The sequence below is a fragment of the Chelonoidis abingdonii genome, chromosome 10, assembly GCF_003597395.2.
Source record: "Chelonoidis abingdonii isolate Lonesome George chromosome 10, CheloAbing_2.0, whole genome shotgun sequence".
Lineage (NCBI taxonomy): Eukaryota > Metazoa > Chordata > Testudines > Testudinidae > Chelonoidis > Chelonoidis abingdonii.
The window spans coordinates 11,591,126-11,608,649 of NC_133778.1; the positions used below are offsets into that span (position 1 = coordinate 11,591,126).

Sequence of the window (17,524 nt, forward strand, 5' to 3'; positions counted from 1 at the left end):
CGTGCCCTTTTATATTGGTTATTCATAGCCAATGGGTTTTTTTGTTCATCTTAATGTTTGGGGAATGGCTGTTCTTCATACAAATTTGCATGTGAGTATTCATTAGTCACTATTCATTACTTTTCATTGGTCATTTTTGTTTTAAAAGTTTCAAACATCCAATCAGAGCAGCTACAATATTGTGTGACTTACATGGCCATTCGCACAACAGGAATCACCCCCATAGGCTGAAGAGTGTTCAAATAAACTAGCTGGTGAATATTTACACATAGCAAATATAACCACAGAAAAGAGGACTGGTTCCCAAATGAGAAAATGGCGCTAAAACAGATAAGGTTATTTGCAAAGTTTGTTATTTAATTATATATAAATACATATTGACTGACCCTCTATAGTGTCATGCGTCACAATATTCAGAAGCACTCAATCCACTTTAGAGACTGATGCAAACAGTAGACAGAGTTCAAATATACTGAGCACCCGTAAGTCCAAGTCAACAGGGTGCTCAGCATCTCTGAAAACCAGGCAATACATACAAGGGTTATCACGGTAATCACTGAAACGCGGCAACCAGTGAGGAATTATTTATCCAACCGAAAGAACAAGGGAATAAACATTCAACTCCTTTAAAGTAAAAAAAAATGCTCTCTAGAAATAATAGTCCTGGCTCTCAAATCCAGCTGAGCTGTACTCAGTGCAGCACCTGACTAGGAAGCAAAGATGACCTGATTCCACCTTTATCACTTCCAGATCCAGGAGCTCTAAGCAAAAGTTAGAGCAGCCTCAGGGCTGCTCTAATTTATGTCCAGCTGCCTGCAGTCACAAGGGTCTGTTCTAGCAACTGGGAAGAGTCATAACACAGAAGCATTTTGGCCTCACCCCCTTGCACTGAGTGCTATCGTTAAGGAAAGACAGAGCTCCTGGGCAGCTCCCTGCCACCCAAGGATTGCCCCTTTGGGGGACATGCCTTCCCTTCCCCTATCTATGCCCCTCCTATACTGGGGTAGATGCTGTATAAACAGCGGATTGCATCCCCACCACTGGGGATTCTCCATACGCTGCAAGAACTCCAGGCTAGCGAGTAAAGTTTACTTAATGGCTCAGGGAACAGCACACAGGGTTGTACCATAAGAGCTAACCAGGTCCTATATTTGATGTAACAAGAGAGTCATATAATGATTAGCTTTGCTAGGTTTTCAGTATTTTCCATGTGTGGGGCCAGCTGATGTATTTCTAAGGCGATGTACACGCTACAGCTTATGTTGGTTTAAGTTATGTTGCTCCAGGGTGTGAATAAGCCACCTTCTACCCTGCGTGATGTAAGTTACACTGACCTAAGCGCCAGTGTGGACACCGTTGTCGATGGGAGAGAGTCTCTCGCCGACATAACTACTCCCACCCCTGCGAGCGGCAGTGGCTAAGTCAGTGGGAAAGCTCTCTCCCACTAGCGTAGAACATTTGCACTAGCAGTGATACGATGTAACAGCTGCAGCAGTGTAGCTGTTCCGTTGTAAGCTCCGTAGTGTAGCCACAGCCTAAGACTCCTGGAATTGGTTTTTGGTTTGGGTAGTCATCCTTCAATTAGCTGATAAAAGGGAACCAAATTTCATGAGAGGATCCAACCTTGGCCTCTCCCAAAGGGCCTGTGTGACGTTATTGATATAAACTGGGACCATATAGAACATAGGTTGCAACCAAGGTCCTGTAGTGGCACCAAATCTTATGTAAAGGGGGTCATATAAGGTGTCTAAGACCAAGTTACGGGTTACTGGTTATGACTATGCTGTCTCTATGTCTGTATCGCTTTTGTAGTTGAAGTTATGCATATTGGCTGAAGTTCAAAGCTTGTGTGGGGTTACTGGGAAAGATCCCAGACAAGTGGTGTCAGCTCTGCTTAGCCTGCTTGAGCCCATTAAGGACTCATATACACAACTGACCATTGAGAGGAGGCGATACGCCTTGTGACTCAGCAGGTGTGCAGAAACTGGCCATGTACTGCAGACTCCATTTGCCTGTAACTTTTCACAGTAAGACAAAGAAATGTTCTTACACCTGGAAAAGCCTATATAAGGCGGAGGCCTCATCTCCATTTTGTCTTTCAGTCCTGCTTCGTTACTCTGGAGGACTTTGCTACAAGCTGAAGCTCTACACAAGGAACTGATGACCATCCAGCCGGGGATGTCTCAAGAGACTTGATTAAACCTGCATGTTTATCCATCACTGGCTACAAGCCTGAACTGAAGAATTTGCCTACTGTATGATAATTGATTCCATTAACCAATTCTAGCTCTCATCTCTATCTTTTTTTCCTTTATGAATAACTTTGAGATTTAGATTCTAAAGGATTGGCAATAGCGGTGATGTGTGGTAAGATCGATGTGTATATTGACCTGGTTCGGGGCTTGGTCCTTTGGGATCGAGAGAACTTTCTTTTACTGGTGTTGGTTCCATAACCATTCACCCAGGACGAGTGACACTGGTGGATACTGGAAACTGGAGTATCTAAGGAAAATTGCTTGTGGACCTGTGGTTAGCCAGTGGGTGGACACGAGTCATTTTTGTACTGCGCTTGGTGCCTTTGGTTTGCCTTAGAGGTGGAAAAACCCCAGCCTTGGGCTGTGACTGCCCTGTTTGAGCAATTGGTCCTGATTTGGCACTCTCAGTTGGGTCCCGCCAGAACCACATCGTCACAGCCTGCATATCCTGTTATTTCATTGACGGAAGCAGTGGAGCGTCCCATATCAACATGACTCCACACTTCTCTTCTAAGAGCAAAACTTCATATAGACACATGTCTATATCATTTTATTCCTGACAACAGCTGTACTTACAGAGCCCTGTGGCTGGACGGACTAGAGTAGGGGCTGGCAACCTATGGCACGGGTGCCGAAGGCGGCATGCAAGCTGATTTTCAGTGGCACTCATATTGCCTGGGTCCTGGCCACCAGTCCAGGAGGCTCTGCATTTTAATTTTAAATGAAGCTTCTTAAACATTTTAAAAGCCTTATTTACTTTACATACAACAATAGTTTAGTTATATATTATAGACTTATAGAAAGAGGCCTTCTAAAAACGTTAAAATGTATTACTGGCACACAAAACCTTAAATTAGAGTGAATAAATGAAGATTCAGCACAGCACTTCTGAAAGGTTGCCAATCCCTGGACTAGAGGGTTGTATTACTTTGGTGTGTAATTTTTATGCTTCTATTCTGATAGCTTTTTCCATTTTGGACATGCCTACCGTACGTGGAATAAGTCTCCTTTTTAAAGGTTACCGCTGGGACTAACACAGGGATCAGGATATGGATGGACTGTGTGATGTACCATCGGTTTAGGACACCAAGAAAATGCTTAATTTATCCCACGCACCTGCTTCCTGATCCACATTGAGTTCTGCAACCCCCATCCTCTGTTGTTGCATGTGGTCCTTTTGGTGGAGCATCCTCAGAGGGGAGCCTTCTTTGGAAGTCTGAGTGAATCCAATGCCTGTATGGAATTTTGATTCTTGTTTTTTGTGTTTTCGCTGGGTCTGATTCTGCTGCTCTCATTGTGTTACTCTGATTAGGGACTAATTGTGCACTAAAGCACTACTGACTATGGATAAGGGTGGCAAGATCAGGCTCTCGATGTTGCTGGGCTAAAGAGACTATATCATGGACTTGACAGTAGCATAACACAAATATGCTGGTTGGTGGGGAGGTTCACAATTCCACCCTCAGCCACTTCTTATATGGTAGCTGTCTGCTGTCAAAACCCCAGGATACCTCAGGGTCTGCACTTCCCTGTCAGTCAGATCCTCAGCAAGTGTAAATCAATGTAACTCCATTGCAATCGGAGCAGCTGTTTTACACCAGCTGAAGATTTGAACTTATGGCTGACCCCTATGCAGGGGCACAAAAAGGAGATAATCTTGCACCTTCACACTCCCTCCTGTGTGCACTTGCATGGGAGGAACTGTCCAGGAAGCAGCCCTTCAGCTGAGTTGAAGTAAGCGTTTGGAGTCAAGTGTGTTGCAAAGCCTCCTGTCTCTGTATTTTCAGCACTTTGAAAATAACATTCCAGGGGATGCTGTTCAGTGGGGATGGAGATGGCAATGGAAATTCTGTGGGCTCACTGCGGTGTGGGTGCTGTTCTTTGAGATTGTGCAGAAAACAGGTTCTCCACCAGATCGTTAGCTCTCCTTTTAGGCTTAGCCCGGCTGCCTCTTGAGGAAGGCCAACCACACACACATTCCTGTGGCGTGAATGGCTCTCCGGGTCTTCTGGCTCACAGTGGCAAAACAAAACTCCATCTCTTGCTTTCATTTTTTTCTTGGCACCTGCCAGAAGTTTGGTCTCGTCTTAGCTGTGACTGGTTTGACCCGCTCCTCTGAAATTCTAGGGTCAAGAATTCTAGGAATTTGGACCTGAGACTCCTTTGTGCCATTCTGGCTGCACAAAGGGACCAAGAAGCTCCCGGATCTGGGCAGCCGAAGAGTCCAGTGTTGTGAGGGTATCCCTGGCTGGAATGTAGCCAGCCCCAGACCACCACACTGCTCCCTTTTGGCTTATATGGGCAGGAAAGTGAGCCCAGACAGCTGTGTACTCCAGTGATCCCCCATGTGGTATAATGGCCCCATGGGGACTGTTACCAGTGGGACAAACTTCGAGCAGCTCAGCCTAGGGCAGACAGATCTTTGTCCTTTCTTTCTCTGTGGTCTTCACTGTCTTGTGTATTGGCTTTAAATAAGTTTGCTGGTGATGGGATGCATTTTTCCTGAATACCGTCCCCTTGTTCACTCACATTTGACTCAGGATTCCCCTGTGACTGGGAATCGTGGGATACAGTGGTGGCAATAGTTCATTGCTGATCTTGGTCAGTGTGTGCTGGCTTAGCGTGGCTGTTTACTCCCCTTTATCTCCTTCAGAGTAAAGAGCTGTTGGCGAGCCAGGGTCAAGGGCTGCCGGGAGGCTGGAAGCTGCCGGCTTGCCTGTTCCTTGGTGCTGCCTGACAGTGCACCAGCATGCAGGTGTTGTGAATCCTTGTCTACAGCTCTAGACACACACACTTTTCAGGGCCTGATTCCAAGCCCACCGAAGTGAACAGAAAGACTGTTGCTGGAGAGAGAGAGAAAGGGATGAAAACTAGCCCCTGCTGCTGACGGCAGAGAGTGGGCTGGGAAGACTGACCTATTTACCCCTTCTCAATGTCATGGTCTGTCAGTCCAGCGCATATTGTGTTGCTAAACTGCCCTGATGCCACTTTTGTGCTGGCCAGCCTGATGAAAGAGGAGGAGGCAGGTTGGCTCCTCCATCACTCGGGATAGCCCAGTCAGCCTTGCTGCTGCTATTTTACCGGTAGAGGGGGTGAGGGAGAGTGAATTGGGTTTTCCCTTCTGCTGATGCTTCGTCAGTGGAGGTGGGGTAGATGCTGTTGTTTGGTTCACTGGTGGGGTGGGCTGAGGTGTCCTTTCCTGCTGCTGTTCCTGGGAAGGTTGTTTTTCCTCTTCCTTCTGCCAGTTTTACTCCCAGAGGTTTTTCCTTTGCCCTAGTGTTGGTTTTCTGTCAGACTGGCATGTGAATTTTGAAGCAGAGTGAGTCGGGTGCATGAGACCTCCCTCAGGCAATCCTCGTCCCAGCTCAGCATCATGCAGTCTCCACAGGGGCGGCTCGCACGTAACACGAGAGTTCACCCAGCATAACTTCATTGGGCTAACTGAAGTCAATGCAGATGCACCAGTTTACATCAGCAGAGAATCTGGCTCCAAGGCTACGGTGGAATTAATTCCTATTTACTCTAGCGAGAGTGGGAGAAGAAAACAGGCCTGGGGTCTTTTAAATGGAAGTAAGTGTTCTCAGAATGACATAGTGAGAAGGATCCCACCAAGGCTCCGGGCTGAGATTTCTCCTATTTAACTTACTAGCAAGCGGTTTGGACGAAGGACTAAGTAGCAGGAGATGCAAATGACATGCAGGCAGGAGAGGCTGAAGACACTCTTTTAAAAGGATGGCAGCATTGTACAAGAGCATTTGAACAGCCCAGGGCAGTTGGTAAAAGGCTGGCGTGATGGAACTTGGTGTCAGAAAATGTAAAATCAGGCACCCAGGAAGAACCGCTGAGATGGCAAATACAAATTCTGCATGTTTCCTTAATCAAGGAACACAGGAGGAAAAGGATCCAGGGCAAGAGCAATAAGAGGAGGTTACTCACCTTGTGCAGTAACTGATGTTCTTCGAGATGAGTGTCCCTGTGGGTGCTCCACTTTAGGAGTCGGTGCACCCCTGCGCCTTTGATCGGAGATTTTTTGCAGCAATACTCCTACCGGCCATGCATGCTTAGAACCTGTCACACTCATCTCGAAGAAGGTCAGTTACTGCACAAGGTGAGTAACCTCCTCTTATTGCTCTTGCCCTGGATCCTTTTCCTCCTGTGTTCCTTGATTAAGGAAACATGCAGAATTTGTATTTGCCATCTCAGCGGTTCTTCCTGGGTGCCTGATTTTACATTTTCTGACACCAAGTTCCATCACGCCAGCCTTTTACCAACTGCCCTGGGCTGTTCAAATGCTCTTGTACAATGCTGCCATCCTTTTAAAAGAGTGTCTTCAGCCTCTCCTGCCTGCATGTCATTTGCATCTCCTGCTACTTAGTCCTTCGTCGAATGTGTCCTGATCAATGCCGGAGGTGTAACGTTCCCTATCTGATAACAGAGACACGTGCACTCAGAGATGCATCTCGAAGCCTCTGAGCAGAGACAGCCATGCCCTTGGAACGGTCCGCAATAGAGACAAAGAGTCCAGCGAGCCTCGAAGGTCGTGTTCTGTCCAGATAAAAGGACAAGGCCCTACGCACATCAGGTGTGTGCAGCATGGCCTCAAGGAGTTTGCGTGTGGTTTCGGGAAGAAAGTTGGTAAATGTATTGGTTCATGGAGGTGAAAAAGAGCATGAACTTTTGGAAGAAATTTTGGTGTAAACACAGAACAACTCTGTCCTTGAAGAAGAGGGCACATGGTGGATCCGCCGCAAGAGCTGCTATCTCGCCTGCCATCTGGCGGAGGTAATGGCCACCAAAAGGCTGTTTTCATTGAGAGGTGCAAAAGGGAGCAGGTGGCTAAGGGCTCAAAGGGTTGGTGGGTTAAACAGGACAATACTAGGTGAAGATCCTCATGGAGGGGTAGGTAACTTAACATAGTGGATATAGGGTTTGGCGCCCCTTCAGGAAACCTGTGTAACGGGATGAGCGGTAGCTCAATGTCTGGGTAGAGGATTGAGGAGAGGCGCGCTGCCGGCACCACGGCCGTTTTGCAGTGCCGGGGAGAGGCACGCTGCCAGCACCGTGGCCGTTTGGTGTGCCCAGGAGGAGTGCGCTGCCGCACTGTGGCCGTTTGCAGTGCTGAGGAGGAGCACACTGCTGGCACCATGGCCATTTGCGGTGCCCAGGAGAGTGCACTGCTGGCACTGCGACCCATTTGCGGTGCCAAGGGACAGGAGCGACAAGGACCTTCCTGACATGGGAGGTCGGTCCCTGCCTCAGTGCTCTGTGAGATCTGTGGCCTGAGGCATCAGAAAAAGCTGAGGCACCTGCCTTTGGTGGTTGTCAGCATAGAGGGTAAGAATCTTGCGCGGGAGACCCCCTACCCTTGTTAAAGTCTCTCCTGTGAGACTGTTCTGCTTCTTGCCTCCGCTCCAGGGAGGGTAAAGCAACGCTGCCCACCAGTTCTGATCTAGCTGGGCGCGTGTGGGAGTGGTTTGACCTTTCCCCATCTCCGAAAGCGTCTGCTTAGCTCGTCGGCAGTGGTGTTCATCACGCCTGGGACATGTAAACAGCTGATATCTGGATGTGGTTTGCAAGGCACCAATTCCAGAGTTCCATGGTCTCTGAACAAAGAGAGTGGGAACGAGCCCCTCCTTGTGTGTTGACGTAGAACATGCAGGCAGTGTTGTCTGTTATTATGCGTACATGCTGATTCTTGATTAGTGGGAGGAAGCAACGGCAAGCATTCCAGATAGCGCGAAGTTCTAGAACGTTTATGTGTAGGGAGGTCTCGGAGTGAGACCATAGCCCGTGTACTGTGTGGTGAGAGATATGGGCCTCCCAGTGAGGGATGCGTCAGTTGTCATCATCACAGTTGGTGGAGTCTGGAGGAAGGGGACTCCAGAACAGAGGTTGTCAGGGACTGTCCACCGTATGACAGAGTCCTTGACCCAGTAAGTATGGTCAATGATTTGTTTACTGAGTGCACGTGTTGGTGTGTAAACCGTGGCCAGCCAAGCTTGGAAGCACCTCATGTGGAGACATGCATTCTGGACCATGAAAGTGCACGAGGCCATGTGCTCCAGTAGTTGAGGCAGTCTCGGGCGGCGACCCGAGGGCTGCGGGAAGCCTTGCAGCCAGCAGTTGTATAGTATTGACACGGTCGGGTGGAAGGGATGCCCATCCAGTTCTGGAGTCAAGGCTTGCTTCTATAAAGTCCAGGCGTTGGGTAGGACTTAATGTGGATTTGTTCGCATTTATTTGCAGGCCCAGGGATTGAAAGCACTCGATGGTGATTTTTATGAAGCGGAGGGCCTCGGCGTGTGTGGAGGCCTTGAGAAGGCAATCGTCCAGGTAAGGAAATATTAATAACTCCTTGTTTCCGGAAGTAGGCCGTGACTACCGGTAGAAGTTTGGAGAAAACTTGAGGGCAGTGGAAAGGCCAAATGGTAGAACTCTGTATTGGTAATGCGTCGAGCCAAAGTAAAAACGGAGAAAACGGTGGATAGTGACGTGCAAATAGGCGTCTTGGAGGTCGAGGGCTGAAAAACAATCGCCCTGCTGCAGGCTGGAATTATGGTGGTGAGAGTAACCATTTTGAACTTTTGTTTTTTTGACGAAATTGTTGAGTCTGCTGAGGTCGAGGATCGGTCGCCATCCTCCAGTTTTCTTCTGTGTTAGGAAATAAGGGAACAGAATCCTTTCCCCTTGTGGCATTTGGGCACGAGTTCGATAGCACCCAGGTGAAGAAGAAGATGTACTTCTTGCTGGAGGTGTGCTCGTGAAAGGTGTCCCTGAAGAGGGACGGGAGGGTGGTGGGGGGTGGGAGGTAAGGAGAGGAAGGGGATGGAATACCCCGGTGTGATGACCTCTAGAACCCACTTGTCAGTGGTAAATATTCTGCCATTGGTGTAAAAATGGCTGTAGACGATGTCCAAAGACAGTTGTGAGCAGTACATGCGCCGGACTAGGGGCGACGTTTTCGAGACCTCGACCAAAGGTTCAAATTTGTTTATTATTTTGAGGAAGTTGGGGTATCCCGGAAGAATTGGGGCAACGCCGCTGGTATCTGGACCTCTGGCATTGGCGTTGTTGTTGTTGATCCTGAGCTCCCGGGAAATGCTGAGTATATGAGGGGTAGCGCGGACTCGGTGGTAAGGTTGATATCTGTACTGTCGCCTTTCTGTTTGTAGGGGTCTGGATACCTAAGGATCGCAGAGTTGCCCTTGAGTCCTTCATTGAGTGCAGCACCTCATTAGTGGTGGAAGCAAAGAGTTTATAACCATCAAAAGGAGATCCTCTATGGTGCTCTGAACTTCGCGAGGAAAGAGAGAAGAGGAAAAGCCAGGAACCTCGGCGCATGACGGCCGCTGTAGCGGTGGATCTTGCTGCAGTATTGGCTGAATCCAAAGCTGCTTGAAGAGCCGTGCAGGATATGATTTGGCCCTCGGAAACTAAAGCTGTAAACTGTTGTTTCTTGTTGTCTGGATGTGTTCAATAAAGTGCATGAACTTATTATAGTTTGTTATGGTCGTACTTTGCTAGAATTGCGGTACAATTGGCAATTCGAAATTGCAATGTTGAAGAGGCATATACCTTACGACCCAGCAGGTCTAAGCGTTTGCCTTCTCTGTTGGTTGGGGTATGGCGGAAATACTGTTTGTTTCACTGATTGGCTGCATCCACTACCAAAGAGCTTGGCCCAGGATGTGAGAAAAGGAATTCAGAGCCCTTCGAGGGAATGAAGTATTTCCGGTCCGCCTGTTTGCAGGTAGGCTGGCTTGTGGCTAGAGTCTGCCAGATGGATTTAGCAGGTCCAGAGGGCTGCAGTTAATTAGCTCTGTCAGGTACTTCCTCCAATTGATTCTAAGCTCATTGGCAACCCTTTTGAAGAGATCTTGGAGTTTTGAAAATCATCTGATGGCAGTGGAGGGGAAGGAAGTAACGCCTCCTCAGGTATTGGATCAGTTGGTACGTGAGGTAATACTGGGTCAGGAGCTGGAGTTAATTGATCCTGAGGATGGGAGGGTGCCGCCAAGTGCGTCATAGGATTTTGACGTTCGCGTCTAGTGTGAGTAGAGTAGCGGACGTGCTGGCGAGGGAAAGATGGCCACGGAGCCCAATACTGCCATGGTGTGGAAAAGGCATAGCAGGTGCCATCCGGGTTAACACCCCAGGAGGTGGGATCTTGAGGTTGGTGTGGGACAGTTTTCCTGTGTTCGTGCGGAGGGACAGGACTGTGAGGGTAGAATTCAGATCGCACTGGCACAGCAGCCTGTAGTTCAGAGTCCTGCTCACTGGAGGAAGGCTGCTCGGACCTGAGTCATTTGTATAGAGAAGCCATCCCCAACAAAGGGCGATTGTAGTGTAGGTGACACTAGGAGGTCACTTGAGTGGGTAATTTGTAACGTGGGGCAGTCGTAGGCGAAGGCAGATAGAGATCCCGTGAGGAAAACTGGGCTGGCACCCGAGTTTTATCTTGGCGCCGTGCCAAGTAGCGGTCGTGATGCCGGTGCACAGCGGTGCCGTGCTATTAATAGCAGGCTGCGTGCCTCCATCGTGCCTGAGTTGTCGGTGCTGCATTCATTGCGGTGCAGATAGGTGCCACAATCGAGGCAGGCAACTGAAAGCCTGTCGCCTCGGCACCAGAGCCTCCCGCTGCCGCCGAAAGCACCGGTGGGTCGGCGCGGCGCCGCAATTCATCGCGGTGCCGATAGGTGCCACAATCGAGGCAGGCAAACTGAAAGCCTGTCACCTGGCACCAGAGCCTCGCGCTGTCGCCGAAAGCACAGCGGGTTTAGCGCGGTACCGGAGGAGCCCCGCTCCTCAAACACTCAGGCGGGGAAACTGACAAGCTGGTAAGGAAACTGACAAGCTGACCGGAGAAGGTTTACCCAGTGCGAAGCTTCTGTTGCTTGTAAGCTCTCTTTTGGCTGATTTCTTTACTTTTTTTTTTTTTTTTTTTGTGAAGGTTAGAGCTGGGTCTGGAGGCAGAGTCCGAGCCAGGTCTGAGATAGATAGCAGGGATTTTTGAAGTAAAAGAAGTTTTAACTCCCTGTCCTTCCTAGCTCTAGAGCTTAACTTTGTGCAGTGAGGGCATTTTTGAGGAATATGGTTCCCCCAAGCATTTTATACACTTGGAGTGCCCATCCGAAAGAGGGATAGCGTCCTTACAAGAGAGAGCAGCGCTTAAAGCCTGTGGAGCCAGGCATATTTGAAGCGCTGACAGAACGAGAAAATTTTATTTTTTTTTTTTTTTTTTTTAAGTAGTAAGAAAAGGAGGTAACACTAACTAAGGTAAGTAACAGAGAAAAACTAGCTAACTACAGGAATTTTAAGATAAAGAAAGAAAATACTAAGGAGTCTGCTGAGCTCCGTCTCAAGCCGGGGGCGGTAGAGAAGGAACTGAGGGTACCAGCCGCGCATGCTCTCTAGTAACACACTCAGAATGAGTGACAGGTTCTAAGCATGCATGGCTGGTAGGAGTACTGCTGCAAAAAATCTCCGATCAAAGGCGCACTGACACCTAAAGTGGAGCACCCACAGGGACATCTCTCGAAGAAGAACCAGAAATTCAGGGCAAGGGGCCAGACTGTGACACCAGTGTAAATCCAGAATAACACAGAGCAGTGTAACTGAGAGCAGAATTTGGCCCTCAGTGTTAGTCGGTGTCAAAAACAAAACAAAACAAAACCAGAGAGAGTTTTAAAACGAATAAATAGGGGATTTAATTCCAAACCACAGAAGACAATGGTCCCTTTGCACAGAGTATCTTTTAGGCCAAAATAATATGGGTCCAACCCTGCAAGTGCTCAGTGCCCTCAGCTGTTACTGATCTCCTAGGAGCTGCAGGATGCACCCCTGTGTTGTACTAGGCAGGAACACTCAAGTTAGGGAAGGAATGAGTTTAGCAGTTTGTGCTCAGGACTAGGAGCAAGCAGCCCTGACACTGACTGACTCTGTGACCTTGTGCAAGTCACTTAACCTCTATGCCTTAGTTTCTCCTTTGTTAAATTGCTGGTTAATGCTGCCGACAAGACATGCAGGGAGGTAGAGAGGATTAGTTAGTGTTTGTACACGTTATATAAAATGCCAACGAATACATTTAGGAAAAGGTAGAGAGCAGGTTGGCGAAGCTCAATTTTATACTGGAATAACATTCTTATGGGGAAAATCTCCTTGATTTTAACATAGATTATTTTAGGAATAGATAACTACCCATGTTACCTGTAAACTGCATGGTCACATAGCAGCCTATTGAACGCTGCACAGGCGCTCAGGGAACCCACCTGGCCAGGACCTGCTGTGGCCAGGGAAGGGGTACCTGTCCCGTGGCCAGACCTGCTGTGACTGGGGCACCCCTCCCTCAGCCCAGACCTGCTGCAGCCAGAGAAGTGGGATGGGTGCCTATCCTGCAGCCCTGTCATAACTATAAAGGGAAGGGTAACAGCCCTCCTGTGTATAATACTATAAAACCCCTCCTGGCCAGAGACACCAAAATCCTTTTACCTGTAAAGGGTTAAGAAGCTCAGGTAACCTGGATGACACCTGACCTAAAGACACAATAAGGAGATAAGATACTTTCAAATCTTGGTGGGGTGAAGGCTTTGGTTTGTGCTCTTTGTTTTGGGGGTTATTCGCTCTTGGGACTAAGAGGGACCAGACCTCAATCCATGCTCTCCAAATCTTTCTGAATCAGTCTCTCATATTTCAAACTTGTAAGTAACAGCCAGGCAAGACGTGTTAGGATTATCTTTGTTTTCTCAACTTGTAAATGTTCCTTTTGTTAGAGGATTTACCTCTGTTTGCTGTAACTTTGAACCTAAGGCTAGAGGGGGTTCCTCTGGGCTCTTTGAATCTGATTACCCTGTAAAGTCATTTTCCATCCTGATTCTACAGAGATGACTTTTACTTTTCTTTCTTTAATTAAAAGCCTTCTTTTAAGAACCTAATTGATTTTTCCTCCTTGTTTTACAGATCCAAGGGTGGATCTGGAACTCATCAGAAAACTGGTGGGGGGAAACAGAGGAATGGTTAATTTCTCCTTTTTAAGACCGAGTGGACGGTGTTCACCAAGGAAATCGTGGTGAGAATCCTCAAGCTACCCAGAGAGGGTATAGAGTACTTGGAAGGAAATATTCTAGGTGGCAGAAAAGACAGAGATTTCCAAATGACTCTAAATGGAAGAGCGCTACGCACCTATAGGGGCAGGGCTTATTGATTAAGAGGTCCTATAAAAGTAACCAGCCAGTCAGCACCGCACAGACAGCCAGCGAGACAGGCTGCCCAAGCAGGGAGTTTCAGAGGAGCTTTCCAGGGGACGGTTCGGGAGACTAAGACAGAGGAACCAAACAAGTAGACAAGGACGACGTGGTCTCCAGCGCCTGGTGGCCTTGTGGGGTTCATGCGTGTTGTGTGGCGTAGGACTGCCAGGCACCGGGCAGATTGGCAGAGGCCCTGGAGGTTTTTCGCCTTCCTCTGCAGCGTGGGGCATGGGTCACTTGCTGGTGGATTCTCTGCAGCTTGAGGTCTTCAAACCACAATTTGAAAACTTCAATAACTCGGACATAGGTTAGGGGCTGTTATAGAAGTGGATGGGTAGGGTTCTGTGGCATGTTTTGTGCAGGAGATCAGACTAGATGATCATATTGGTCCCTTCTGACCTATGAGTCTATGAGTGGTGGCAGCAAAACCAGATCTAAGCTGGTAGATAAGCTTACAGGTTTTCATGCAGGTCCACACATCTGTACCCTAAAATTCAGAGTGGAGAAGGAACCTTAGCAGGCCCCAGCCTAGCCGCGGCCAGGACCTACCATGGCTGGGGTGCCCTTCCTCAGCCCCAACCCAAACCCAGACTTGCTGCAGCAGGGAGAGGCACCTCTCCCCCATACCCAGCACAGGTGCTCCTGTGGGGAGAGAGAGCTGGGGGGAATCCTCTCCCTACCGTAGCCCCAGGGCAGCCTGCACCCCAAAACCCTCATCCCCAGCCCCACCCTTGAGCCCACACTCCCAGTCGGAACCTTCACCCCCTCAACCCCAACCTTCTGCCCCAGCCCTGAGCCCCTCATCACCAGCCCCACTCCGCAGCCTGCACCCCAACCCTTTGCCCCAGCCCTGAGCCCATACCTCTGGCTGGAGCCCTCATACCCTTGTACCCCAACCTCTGCCCCAGCCCTGAGCACCCTCCCACATGCCAAACCCCGTGGCCCCGGCACCACCCCCACCACATGAATTTTGTGATTTATGTGCACCAATATGGAGGTGATGTGTCACTTATTACCTCCATATTGGTGCACGTAACAAAATTTATCCCACACGTGTGGAAAAAATTAGAGGGAACACTGGTAACTACTCCCTGTGCTCATTCAAATCCCTCCTAAAAGCTCACTCCAGCCAACTCACCTATGAGCAGTGAGGGGAGGGGGTGGGGAAAGCAATGCAGTCATGGAGGAGGAGGGCATATTGCCTCCCTGCCCTGTGTGATTATGTGAGGTTTCCCCCTCTGTCTGTGATCCTCACTTTTTGGGTCATGGTGAATTTAGGATCAGGGCCCCATTGAAGTAGGTACTGTACCAACTCAGACTAAAAGTCAGCCCATAACCACAGATTTTACAATCTAAACAACATTCATCACCCTGGAAAGGCACCATCTCTCTGCTCTGCAAAGGGCTGTCAGGGAGGAAAGCTCCATGAGGACCATCTAGCATAGCTTCTCTCTGATCATTCTGGCTGTGAGGATGCAGAGGGCAGGCTGGAGTCTCCTCAGCCTTCCTGCAGATACCCGAGGTGAAGGGAGCCCGGTGCCATGAAGGCAGGAGACCCGCATGAAGTTCTTGGGTACAATCTGGTTCAGCAATAACAGTAATTAATAACAGGCTGGGAGAGAAGGGAGGGATCTAATTCCAACTGCTATTGTGTGAAATCCCTTAGGGAGTCACATAAGGGTGTCAGAGAAGGTCTTTTCAGCACTTAGGGGATGATATTACCTCTGATCATGACTGGAAGGAAAGGAAAGACATGATACCCGAAAAGGTCTTTTTCTCTGAAGGATTTTGAAATTGTTTGCCTGTGTTTAAGGAATGGACTGGTATTTACCAAACATCCAGCGATAGCCCTGGGTTAACTCACTGTTAGCAAGGTTCACCTGCTAAAATAGAAGGCAGAGATCCTGGCTGTGTGGTTCTTGCCTTCATTATAATTCTATGCAGCTGTTTTGGGGCCCAATTCTCTTCTCACTCACATGGGTTTTACACTGGTGTAACTCCCTGGGCTCCAACAGGGTTATCCCTGACTTATGAAATCAGAATCACAGCTTGACACTGTCTCTATTTTAACTAACCATACTGAAAGCTGTCATTGAATGATTTATTCAATTTTTGGTTTATAAACAATCACTAGGCTAATTATCTACTCGGGCATTACTTTTTAATTAATGTAATTCTGTGTAAAGCACTTTCAGCTATCAACACTCCATCAACCCACACACCTACACTTTTCAGATCACTCTATTACAGAACCGAAAACCTTCCATGATTTTTCTGTGCTAAATTTTCATATACTTCCATAGGAACCGTGCTCACAGGCTGATGGCAGGATCGGTCCCTATGACGTTATCTCCTGATCAAGACTTTGTGGTATTTTCAGGCTGGTATATTTCAGAAGCGCTCAGCACTGGCCTCACTCTACTTCCTCTGGGGCGCTGTAACATGAATTTCAGTGAGAGCAGAGAAATGCCCACTGCAAAGTGTTTTTGAAATACCCCACCCATAGTATTTAAAATGACTAATTACTAATCATATATTTACAGTGTGTAAAGCTGCATATTTACAACTTTCTTTATGAATAATGAGATTTCAGCCTTATGGCCAAAGGAACTGAAACATTTTTATAAGACTCACGAAAAAATGATTAAAAATAAAGAGCCCGATCTAGGTACAGAAGGGGAACCTCCGCTCCTGGGGAGGGGATCAGCTCTTTTTGCCATGGACTCCCCCATGTCTAGGCCTTATTGGAAGGCACTTACTGAGTGAGAGGTGACAGAGGCTGAGCAGGCCAGAGGACACATGGACGATGCCTCCTCTGATCCTACACAGTTTAACCAGGAATGATAATACAGCCTATAGCTAGGTTAGCTTTTCCACGCAGCCTTCTCTCTGGAGTGCCTGGGAGAATCTGCATGCTAGGTGGTCTTCCCTGGATATATCCCTAGCAGCATGGTTCCTGTGGAGATGAGGGTGTTGATAGGGCCAGAGCCAGTGCAGGTGTAATGCTGACAGACTGTCAGTGGGTGGGATCAAACCAGGGACTTCTGGAGCTTAGTGCATGAGCCTTGACCACGAGCTAAAAGCAAACTGGCTGTCAGTTAAGGCTGTAGAGCAGACTCATTTTCTCTCTCTCTCTAAGTGGTCTTGGTGCCACTAGATAGGACAGCACACCACTCCCAGAAGCTGTGTGGGTTACCCAGGGGCACAAAGCTTCTCTGAGCAGATACTTTGTCATCCAGCAGTCCTCTGGGGCTCCCCCAGCTTTGGAAGCAGACCCAGTGGCTTACTGAATGGAGCGGATGTCTCAAGTTGGGCACCCACAGGTCAAGGCATACAAAATGAATGAACACTTCTGAAGATGCAGCCACGGCTTTAAGTGATACTATTGATGGCCACATGTTCATTCCTGGGTCTTATTTAGTGGGGAAAAACCCAAACACATGGGCATAAGATTACAGACCAAATCCTCCTCTGTTCTGCCACAAGGAGGAAGGATGGGCTTTTGGTTAAGGCACTGGACTGGAACTCAGAGGATATGGGCTTGATTCCTAGTGCTGCCACAGACTGTCTCTGTGACCTTGGACAAGTCATCTGGGGAGATTTACATAGGCCAAGTAGGCCCAACTCCCATTTAAAACCCATGGGACTTGGCCACCTAATTCCCATCTGCACCTTTAAAAATGTCCCCCAATGGGTATCTGCACCTCAGCTCCCCATCTACCACTAGGATGATAATGTTGCCTTTTTCAGTCATATCTATTTATATGGTGAGCTCTTTGGGGCAGGAGCTGTCTTTTACTATGTGTATATAAAGTGCCTGGCACACCGGAGGCCTGGACTCAGCTGGGGCCTGTAGATGCTCTTGTAATACAAATAACTAAGAGCAACATGAAGTCACTGGAATTATTCCAGATTTACATGCCTCTAACTGAGAGCAGCATACACCCCATTTACTGTTAGATTTGGTAACAGAAGCATCAAATTATATTACAGTACTGTACTAGTGCATAACGTAGCATACATTAA

General features: G+C 48.2%; 1 protein-coding gene across 2 annotated transcripts in view; it reads right to left on the bottom strand.

The window, feature by feature from the left end:
• The window catches only part of VWC2L (von Willebrand factor C domain containing 2 like), a 139,264-nt gene that overhangs the window by 109,011 nt on the left and 12,729 nt on the right, over positions 1-17,524 (bottom strand). The window lies entirely within an intron of this gene.